The sequence below is a fragment of the Strigops habroptila genome, chromosome 9 (genome assembly GCF_004027225.2).
Source record: "Strigops habroptila isolate Jane chromosome 9, bStrHab1.2.pri, whole genome shotgun sequence".
Classification (NCBI taxonomy): Eukaryota; Metazoa; Chordata; class Aves; order Psittaciformes; family Psittacidae; genus Strigops; species Strigops habroptila.
The window spans coordinates 33,856,287-33,867,302 of NC_044285.2; the positions used below are offsets into that span (position 1 = coordinate 33,856,287).

General features: G+C 49.0%; 1 protein-coding gene across 3 annotated transcripts in view; it reads right to left on the reverse strand.

Annotated features, from left to right (window-relative positions):
- The window catches only part of IL1RAPL2 (interleukin 1 receptor accessory protein like 2), a 379,033-nt gene extending 369,604 nt beyond the window's left edge, over positions 1-9,429 (reverse strand). Inside the window, exon 1 of one of the 3 annotated variants that reach the window (XM_030498257.1) lies at positions 9,194-9,429. The gene's annotated coding sequence lies outside the window, so the exon portion shown is untranslated. Of the gene's footprint in view, positions 1-4,770; positions 4,859-8,406; positions 8,663-9,193 lie in introns of those variants that run through there. The other 2 variants (XM_030498258.1, XM_030498259.1) reach the window with 2 other exon arrangements.
- Between the last annotated feature and the right edge of the window lie 1,587 nt (positions 9,430-11,016).

Sequence of the window (11,016 nt, forward strand, 5' to 3'; positions counted from 1 at the left end):
ATCCAAGCAGGGTTGACAAACTCTCCCTCAGAGGCACTGAGCCGCATTCCCCCGAGGAACTGCTTACTTCGATGCTGCCAACTCCAAGCAGCTGTGAGTAGGGGCTCACAGCTGTAACAAGCACATAGTACTCTACTAGATATACCTCACAAGAGGGGGACCGAGTTTAGGACTATTCCCAGAAGAGTGAAGGAGATATCTTACTTAGTAAGTATATAGACATACAAATTACAGTTAACTTGCCCGAGATCACTGAGCAGATGGAAGAGAGGCACAGAATAAAGTGCTCGAGAAGGCTGAAAGAATCACTAAATTAATCCAGCCCTTGCTGTGACCTGCCAGGCTGCATTTGTATTGAGGTAAGTAAAGGGAGGTCGCTACCATCAGAGGGACAAATGTAGGAAAGACAAGGTGTGACAACTTTATCCTCAGTCATTCCACTGCTAACAAGACCACCCCTTCCCTCCTCATACTGCTTGATGCTACAAACCACAGATTTCATGCAGCTTTCCCAGTCTGCTGTAAGCACCCAGCAATTACAAGCAGACCAGGCTGGGACGGCACAAATTCTGTTTTTCTAACAGAAACCCTGACTCCCAGATGCTGCCTAATGCCCTTCGCCTGTGGTGATAAACTTGGCTCTGTCTTCCGAGCCCTCAGAAAACAGGGTTTGGGAAATTGTGTCCCATTTTGTGCATGTATTGCTTACTGTCCTTCCAGCACCCACTTCGGTTCACATAGCTTCCCTGACTCAAAAGTATTTCAAGTGACATGGTTAGAAGGAGGCACTCAGAAACAAGGAAACTAGTGCACTAATATTCTGCACAAAACCCAGCACTGAGATTCCCAAGTTCCCCCTTTAAACATAATTTAGTTTTGCAGTAATTTCTACTAAGCTTTGTTTATACGGCGCTCCTGTGTACGAGAAAGCAAGAAATGAGAAGTGGTGCCTGCGTGCACTGAGGCACACGTCCGTGCAGAGTGAGATCTGCTGACACACCACGAGGCTCTTTAGGCTCTGGTTTCCCCACAGAAGCTGCAATGCAGAAGGCGCTCATTAAAAACAGCAGCCACCTCTTTAGTGGTTTCCAATTGTCAGGTTTTGGTGCTCAGAAATCTCACAGAAATAAATTACAGTTTTTACCCTATACATGAAGGATGAAATGGCAACAGCAATTCTTTCATTGTCTTTACAGTCTGTTAGGTGGGGACTTCTGTTCACTTCTTTTCAAACCTTTTCCTCACTCCACTTTTCAAGGCTTTCAATTCTTACATGAACTTTTCTCTCGGGTCTTTTCTTCTGCCAGCACACTGCACTGGGAGCTGTTTATTACTGAAAGATTTCTCGGTCTACCCAACATGCTGGATGGAAGCAATCCACAATGGGCACCAGCCCCTTTTTGTAGATACCTCAAATACAAACAAAAACTATGTAAGAGCAGAAAAGCATGCCAGTTCAAATAACGTTATCTTCAGCTCTACTTGATATGGGTCACGCAGCATTCCTCGCTCTGCTGCTCAATGAGCATCACAGAATATTTCATTTTGCCTAATTCACTGTACATCTTCACCAGCCACTTAAGTTGTCATAATACACAATGAACATTAATTCTACAAGGCAGTGTGCATTCAGCATTTGTCTGGCTGGATTTGAGCCTCCACTGGGCTCAGGTCCTTAACTAAGTTCACATCTGGCTCATTCTCCTTGTTGATCTGAAATGCCATGTGAAATGGAAAACTGAGGTAAACACAGAGGGAACCTGGAAGTGCTGGTGTTGTGCAAACTGAAAGTAATCACCAACAATGAGACAACATCTAAAACGTCTGGGATTATTATTGGCTTGGCTTAACAGTATCAGCTACATGATAGGAACACAACAAGGAAAGACCAAGGTATTGTCCTGAGGAAGAAAAAGGAACCATAACTAAATATACAGAGCACCTGACAAGGTCACACCACCAATCTGCAGTGATTCCTCCAAAGGCTGCATGTCTGGGTGTGAAAGAAAAGGAACAAACTGTAAAATCCACAGATCTTTCGTGATGTGAAGGGAGTAAACTCAGAAACTTATCTGTTATTTCAGAAGAAAAGAACGCCACAGGCACCACCCCACAGACGTCAACAACGAGGTTTTGCTTGAAAGATTGTAAAGCTTCCAATTAAAAAGTTTATTATCTTCCAAATGGCAACCATGGAAGATACCAGAAGCAGCATCTCAAAGCTTCAAAAGACATCTTAGAGTGTAACGCCAAAACAAAAAAAACGGGCTTCAGTGGTAGACAGAGAAGAAAAATACTGTGATGGCCTCCACACAGTAACTTCTCCCATTAGCAGTTCTGGCAGCAAAGAGCAGAAGTTATTTTAGTAATGACATAATGCTAGTCAGACACAAGACTGAATAAACTGCTAGTTTGCCTTGTAGAGAGAAAACCCTGCAAGCATTAACACAAGCACCTTTGCCTGCAAGAACTTTCCAATCCAACAGTGCCTAAACTAGTGCTCACTTACACAAAAAGCAAAGAGTGGGAAATGGAAAAATCTCCTGAAATATTCCAAATAGAGATAAAATTCCAATATCTATGGACTCTAAGTGCTAACGAGAGGGGTTACTGATGAGCATACGATACAGGCACTCATCTAAATCTCTACCAAGAAAATGCAACAAAAAAACTGAGCAGCCCATCTTAACCAAATGAACTAAAAGAACTAGAACTACTCAGCACCAATTAGCAGATCAAGTACTATCAGCTCACACCACACACTGACCTCGATTCCCTGAAGCAACTTACACAGGATTCAAGTTCATTATATCTTCAAATTGGATTTTAAATCCTTGAATCGTACTTCTCCCTTGTTGCAGCAACTCCTGCACTTGAAAAAACAGAAAGCAACTGCAAGGAGGAACAACAGGTACAACAAAGGAGCAGGGAAGTTAAAAATTATTTTTAAGCCTCATGCCCAGCTGCACCATCAATGACGCACTGATTCAGCACTACCCTGGCTTCTACAGAGAACTATTGTTCCAGCCTGAACTTTGCAATATTCTAACTACACATCCCAGGATATATGGATATGCTTGTCCAGTATCACAGCTTTTAAATTTGAGCAGTCCAGACCTTTTACAGACACTCCAAGTGAAATACATGTTGTGGGAGGAGGATTACAGCTGTACTTCAAGCCCTCATGGTTTAGGAGGTCAACATAATGGATCTATTAACTTACAGCCTTTTTTCCCCTCAGAGTAGGGGCTATTAATATTCTACACATATTTACTCGTGCAGATTGTGGTTTAATCAATACATGACTTCAGGCAACATGAAGTACCATAGGCAACGTAAAGACTGTCAGATCCAGGGAGTTCAGGTTTACAGTGGGACTTAGCCTCTTTGCACTTTGCAGAAGTACTTAAAAGATTGTAAAAAAGCCAGCTGGGAGAGAGAAGAAAACATGAAGACAGTCTACACTTGGAAAGCTAAACATATACACTCGTACTGGGGAAAGGAGAGTGATTTTAAGAATCAGCTTAAATCAGCCTAAGTCCTAAAACTGATGCAGTTAGAGCAAGACAGTTGCCAAAGCAGAGTAAGCCACAGCAGTATCACAGCCACCAGAGAGGAAAGAGGAGCCCCAGACGCACACGACCAGTACGTTTCCTAAGCCAAGAAGGCCACTGAGCACTGTCCCAGGAGGGCAGACAGCTTCTGGGCTGAGATGAACTCAAAGGCTACCCTCCCAAACCCAGCCCAGCCAGCACACCCGGGCTGTGGAGAAGCTCTGCTCAGGGAGAAAGGACTCTGGACCCTGCTGTTCAGTGCTCCTGGGGGGAAAGGCAAGTTGTTGATGAGAACTCTTCAGCTTCAGAGTCACTGATAAACCCTGTAAATTACAGAAAAAAACATGGCTTCATCCAAGCCCAGCTCTTCAGTCACCGACACCCAGAGCAAACACCACTGCTGAGGTCATTGCCTTTTTCTAAGTGCTTTAGATGACCTTGCCAGTGATCACAGGTCTCCTCTACAGAGCCTCAACCACAAAAGGAGAATACATTTCAGATTAAAAGAGATGAGAAGTCAATTCTCACCCACAGCAATTTCAAAAGTCACCACTCACATCAATAAGGAAGTCCGTTCAACTTGCACCAGCCTATCCAAGAGCATTATTAAGCCGAAAGATAGATGCTTTGCTTCTTTCATGCTCATATCAACCTTGCTCCCCAAGCTGCTTTTGTAGAAAAGCTATTAAAAATGGAAAGACAGTTCAAAAAGAGGTCTCAACCCTGAAAGGCAGCATATCCCTTCTCTTCCCCCTCACAGTGCTTCCCTCATTCCCCTTATGTTCCTCAAGGCTCGCTACAAAGGTGCTCAGAACAAAACAGAACTAGACTTTAGACTGAGCTGCCATCTGCATGCTGAAATGTTCCCTGCTTTTACAGAGAAACTGCTTTAACAGCATCTTAAACCAGCCCTCTTTCCAGGACCACATAGAAGATGGACTGCAGTTGTTACAAGTGTCAGCTGTATTGGCTTTATATCTGCTCCCGTATACGTTCATACCTCTGCAGTATTTACCCAATAACAATATTTGCACTATTCATGGCAAACCCAGTCCACATTCACTCCTGCACATTAACGGAACAAGCACAGAGAGAACACAACTCTGCACGCGATGTGCTTAGAAATGCATTCCTTGATCTCATTCCCAGCCTCATGCTTCCCTAACTAATACATAATGCTCAAAGAAGGCAGAATTAACAGAAAAAGATGACATACCAGCTGTTACGTTTCTTACAAAACACTCTTCCACAGCTTTCCACCCAGAAAACACGGTGCCAGAGAAACAAGACAGGGCACTTTGCCGTCAGCAAAGGCAGTTCACTTTCACTGTACTCGGCACCATCTCATGCTACCTTAAAGTGATAAAGATATTCCTGATGAGAATTTTTTTCCTTTACATAACCAGGGGCTAGCCTCTACCTATACATATTTTGCCAGATTTGCCTGGATGAAAAGAAGAATTTAATTAAGCAAGCAAACCAGAACTTGAGAATCATGAGAAACTGCTTATAGAATATTACTTTCCGGTATTTTGTAGGAATCTTGTAAACAATGGGGTTTTGTTCTGATGCAGGCCAAAATCAAATTAAAATACATATTTTATGTGCCATGCTATTGCTTTACCAAATACACATCCTTGTTAGTTTTACTATTACATAAAACAGTGCAAAGAGGGGTAGAAGAAACTCCTCCCTTTGGGGTGCAGAGGATTAGCCAAACAAGCCCTGCAGAAGTTCCTAACATGCAGTCTTTCCCCCACACCAGCTTTGTCACTGAACATAACACACCTCTCAGTCCTCCACTGATTCCAAGCGGCGCTTACCTAGGTCAAGTACCAGATGCTGGAGGAAACCTTGACCATCAAAGCTAGCAAAAAGATTCTCATTATTTTCAGCAAGGGCAAGACCTCTTCCCTTTGTCTTCTTTTCAAGGCTGTTTAAAGGAAGATTTATTTTTAGTTGGACACCCTGAAAAGCAAACAGCCTCTTAAAATGGCTCTTTATTTTGTGATAGAGTTTAAATGTTCACTTCCCTTTCCAGCACTAAAGACCTCCTGATAAATAGCTCAGATTCACATTGTTTGAGGAAGGCTTAGAAAAAGAAAGCAGACAGGGTTTCCCATACAGCCTTTTAAGGCTGTTTAATAGTTGTTCACGATTTAACATCCCTTGATATTTTCAGCTTGAGCCTCAGTTTGAATTGAGAGATTACTCAGAGCCTGAATGTTTTGGAGAACAGGGAAAGTCCACACATTACAAATGCTTTATTTGTACTTCTTATGGTTAGTACAAATTCTCAGCTCTTTTCCCTCAGCCCCATCACACCTGCCTGGCAGCTGCCCACCTCAGCCGGCAGAGATGACTGGCTGCACAGGGCACAGAAATGCTTCTTGGAACTTCCCCTCCACCTCCAGTCCCACAAAGGCATCTCAACACATACAAAACATGGAAGATTTGGACCAAACAGGCTTTCTCTTCCAAATGCCACATAGAAAAAAACTATTTTCTGTACCTTTAACCGGATAATTGTAACATGTACCCTTTTCTCTACAGCAAACAGCTGTGGACAGTCAGGGAACAAATTACTGTCTGCAAACAAACCAAATCCCTTCACAGACCTATCCCAGCCAGAAAGTCTCCCCTGGATGCTCCTGCCATCTCTAAGCAGGCAGAGCATCCCAAGAGGTGTGGACCTTACACGTTGTCCCATTTCCCCTCCTTGCTCTCCAGCAGCCTATGCATCTCTGCTGGGCTCCTCACACACACACACTGCCTCCGTACACAAGCTGCCCATCTTACATCCACAGGGAACTGAAGCCAGCAGCTGCTCCACACATCCAAACACACATACACTCTCTCTTAAACTCTCCATGGCTCGAGCTTATCATACAGTAGCAAGGCACAGCACCCACGAGATCCTGAACCCCGCATACATGCTCCTACCTGCCTCTGCTTCCTCACTCCTCTGGGCTTAAGGCTGCAAAGTCCAGCTTCTTCTGAGGCCAAGGCCTCCAGCCTCCATCACACGGGGAAGCCTCCTCCTCCCTCTCTCACACCTCCAGACCCTGCCTGATCGGAAGTGACCTATGCCACAAGAACACCTTCTGTTGAGCTCCCCTTCTCCCCAGCAGCCTATGAATCCCTCCTGACCCTTTCAGGCTCTTTTTTGATCTGACTTCTGTTTGGAGAGCAGCCAGTCCCCCTGCGCTGGTTTCCAACAGTTTCGATGACTGCACTGCTTCAAAGTGCAGCCACTAGACTGGCAGCCCTGCAGATTAAAAGGCTTTCCAGCACTCTGCGAGATACGAAGCAGTTCAAACAAAGCTGGCTGATGCCACATATGCACAGAGGCTCCTGCAGTTGTGTGGTATCCACTATAGCTGACTGAAGTTGGTGAAGTACATCAGTGTGGCACACCTGGTCTTTTTTCTGACCTCCTGTGCAAGCAAGTCCTTCTTCCTTCTCCCTCCCCCCATTTTACTGCTAAAGCATCAATCACCAACTTGATTGGTGATTTGAAGACAAACCTCCCATGAGCTTCCAGGTGCTGTAAAAGTAAAAAGGTGGTCTGCAGAGAACTCCTGAGCCTCTCAAATGGAACAACCAAAGATTCCTCTCCCTCCTGTGCTCACCTGCAGCCCAATCAGGGTGGTGAGGATAAGGAAGTCTTGCTCTCTGCTAACATCCCTGAACATTCCCATCTGACCACCCCTCTGCAGTACCCAGAAGCAGGCCAGAAGTGCATACACACCCACACAGGATATATGCTTTCCAGCATCCTTGGGCACCAGCTGGAAAGCTTCAGTTCCATAGAGGAAGGTCTCCCCTCACAGACTCGGATCTGGAACACGCTGGAGGTGCAAGCTGCTGCCTAGCAACACTAGTGCTCTGCAGGGAGGTCAGAGCAAGCCCCTGTCCTCCCACTGCAAGAGGTCTCCCATGCACAAGGAATCACCCTCCGAAGCATGCAGTCCTTAGTAATTTCTTGGAAAGCCATCCTGCACGCCCCCAGTTACTACCCCTGCTTCACCATGGACTCACCAAACCCTGAAGACCACTACCTGCGTCTCAGTGAACTGCCAGAAGACTTCACTTCTTGCACTCACGTCATGTGCATTACATCCCACTGGCTTGCAGAGCCCAAACCCCCAAATCCCAGCCTGTCCCTCCATCTTGTCATCAGCCACTTGTCTATTGCAAAGCAAGAACTTGACTCACTGTCAGACAGCTTCCTCCCCAGACTTACCTCCTGCCTCAGGTCTGGCATGAGCAAAGCTTTTCAGCCACCACATCCCCCTCAAAGCTGGCTGCTCCCTCCTCTGGAGGGAAGCCCCTTCCCATGCACTAGACAGAAGCCAGGCAGGCAAGTCACCGGCTCTTACAGCTGAGGTACCTAGCAGATAGAACAGACTGCCAGGCAGCTGCACAGTTTCATCCTTGCTAACGTCCCTGTTCGAGCACCGACAGCAAGCGTTTGGGGCAAGCGCCTCTCTCAGGCATGACTGCAACCATACTGACAACGCCTGGACACCCCAAAACAGCCCTTCCCTACAACCCTGCCCTGCTCCTGCACTGGCTCACTTCGTCTTGCACTGACCTCTAGCTATTCCCCAAGAAACCCCAAAACTACGTGCACTCTGACGGCAATAACCTAACAGCCAAAACCCCCAAACCCACCCTATAAAAATATGATTTTTTAAATAACCAGAATAAAACCAAGAAAGTATAAACACTGCAGAGGAGCACGAGAAAGTGCCAGCTCCTGCCACGATGGGGTCTTCCTCCCGGTACAAGCCCACGTTTGAGTGTTAACCCAGCAGGAAAGAGATTGTCCCGAGCACACAGACCTTACCAAGAACTTTGAGAAACTGCAGCTTACAGCATTTTCCACCAGAAACTTTAGATTCTTTGATTCTTAGCACAAACAGCAATCCAGGGACAGGCTCTTTGAAAACAGCTGTTCAATCAAGCGCTTAAGAGAGGTTTTGTGCCTTTTAGCAGGTTTACAGCAGACCCCAAACGAAACCACAGAAGCCTCACTGCCACAGAGCTTTGGGAGGCAGATGGAGATTCCCGAGTCACCCAACATTCAGGACACCTTCGCAGCACCTCAGCGTAGCCAAGCCTCCAAAGAACCGGCACCTTTTCAACAGGCTCCATCCAGCTGCAACATCCCAAAAGCCGAGTCCTCGCGTGTATTTTAAATCCCAGCAGGAACACTTCTCCCGTTCGCGGCGCTCAGTGAGAGCCCCTCGGCGCTAATCGAGACCTCCCTTCCCGAGGGAAAACACTTCGGACACCGACACAACCGCGGGGCCGCCGCGCCAACATGGACCGCCGCTCTGAGGGGACGCGACCCGCGCGGCACACTGCCCGCCCGGGACGGACAGCGGGAGCTGCGGCCGGTGCCTGCCGGAGCCCCTCAGGAGCAGCCGGCAGCAGCGGGTCCCTTCGGGTGCCCCCTCAGCACCGCTGCCCCAGCGCTGAGGGAGGGACATGTCGGCAGCCTCCCCTCAGCCCCGTCCCGCGCGCGGCGGGGGCGACACCGAGAGGACGCTCCTTGCCCCCCAACTTTTCAGGTTTTGAGAAAAAATGTGTAATCTGGAGGGGGCTAAGGACACCGCGGCTGCAGGGCTTACCTCCCCGGCGGCTCCCCGCTAGGTCTCCATTGCCGGCACGGCCCCGTCCGCGGAGGCGGCGGAAGCTGCGGCCGGCGGTGCGGCTGCGGGGGTGGCACGGGCCGCCCGTCTCCGCAGAGCGCGGCTTCCCGCCGCGGCGGGGGACGAGCGGGCGCTACCGCCCGTCGAGTTGCGGCGGGGCCGCGGTGAGCGGAGCGGGGCGCAGCGGGACGGGACGGCGCTGCCCACCCTGCCGCCGCCGACGGCTCCGCACGCGGCAGGTGCGCCCGCCCGCCCCGCGCACCGAGACACCGCAGCGCCCCCTGGCGGCCGCGCCACGCCGCTGCCCGAGCATCGCCCCGGCCCCGCTGCCCCGGCCCGGCACCGCCACGGGCCCCCGCCGGCCCCACTCCGCACCGCGCCCTGCGGAGAAGTGTCCCTGCCAAAGCCGCTAGTACCCCGTAGAGCACAGGCAGGAAAGAGGCCACCGGCACTGGCGAGAGACCCGCGGGACCAAGCACACTGGCCCCGTCTCGGCCGGGAAACGTCCTGAAGAATGGCAGGAGCTTTAGCAAAGATCTACAGAAGTGCAAGGAGCAATCGGCACCTTCAAACCGGGTCTCGCACCTTCAAACCGGGTCTCGCAAGGCTCAGGTCAGGACGGGCGGCACTGAAACAGCCCCACGCTGAAGCAGCGTGCACGGCCCTCCCGAGCAGATCCCCAGAACCCTGCTCCCGCTCCTCTGCCGGTGCTCTGCCCAGCGTTGCCCGCACGGCTGCGACACTTCGACTTCAGTGGACACAACTGCAGCTCGTCCCGGCGGTTACAGCACCTGCATTAAGCTGGAAGAAGCCGCTTTCAAATCCACCGCACGTTTCCACACCATCACTAACACCAGTTTAACCAAGCTGCCGTGAACTGGACCAGGTGAAATTTCTCTTCCCTAACTCTGCTTCTGATGTGGCACATCCATGCTTTCTACAGCTCGGGGTAGTGTTATTTTTAGTTTCCCTGTGCAGCTTTTTATTTGCTTTTAAGTATCTCAGAATAGCTCCATGAAGAATATAATCTACTTGTGGATTTTGCTCAGATTCACAAGAGGACCCAGTTTTGTTAAGGCAACCGTGATAGAGGCTGCAAATGCTGAGCAACGTGGGGGCGAGAAGCTCATAACAGGAAAAATTCTTCCTCGGGAGACCCTCACCATGGCAGTTAGTGTCCCCTCAGCAACCTCCCCCCAGGTCAGAGCAGCTGAGAAGGGCCGGGTTCTGCTCAGCTCCTGCATCAGAGTCATCATCTTTGGTATTATTGATGTCAAAGCCAAGAACGCACTCAGCTCTGCTTTCAGGTCTTTACCGATTATGCAGAGCTGACAATTAGAAACATTGTCTTGTAACCTATAAATGAAGCAAATCAGAAGCAGGTGTCATATAGGGACAACACTGGTGAGGCCACACCTCAAATACTGGCTTCATTTCTGGGCCCCTCACTTCCAGAGAGACATTGAGGTGATGGAGTGAGTCCAAAGAAGGGCAACGAAGCTGGTGAAGGGCCTGGAGCGCAAGTCTGATGAGGAACGGCTGAGGGACCTGGGGGTGTTTAGTCTGGAGAAGGCTCAGGGGGGACCTTATTGCTCTCTACAACTGCCTGAAAGGAGAATGGGCCAGGAGGTGGCTGGTTTCTTCTCCCAAGGAACAAGCAGTAGGACAAGAGGAAACAGCCTCAAGCTGTGCCAGGGGAGGTTTAGACTGGATATTAGGAAAAATTTCTTCACCAAAATGGTAATCAGGCATTGGAACAGGCTGCCCAGGGCAGTGGTGGAATCACTGTCCCTGGAAGTGTA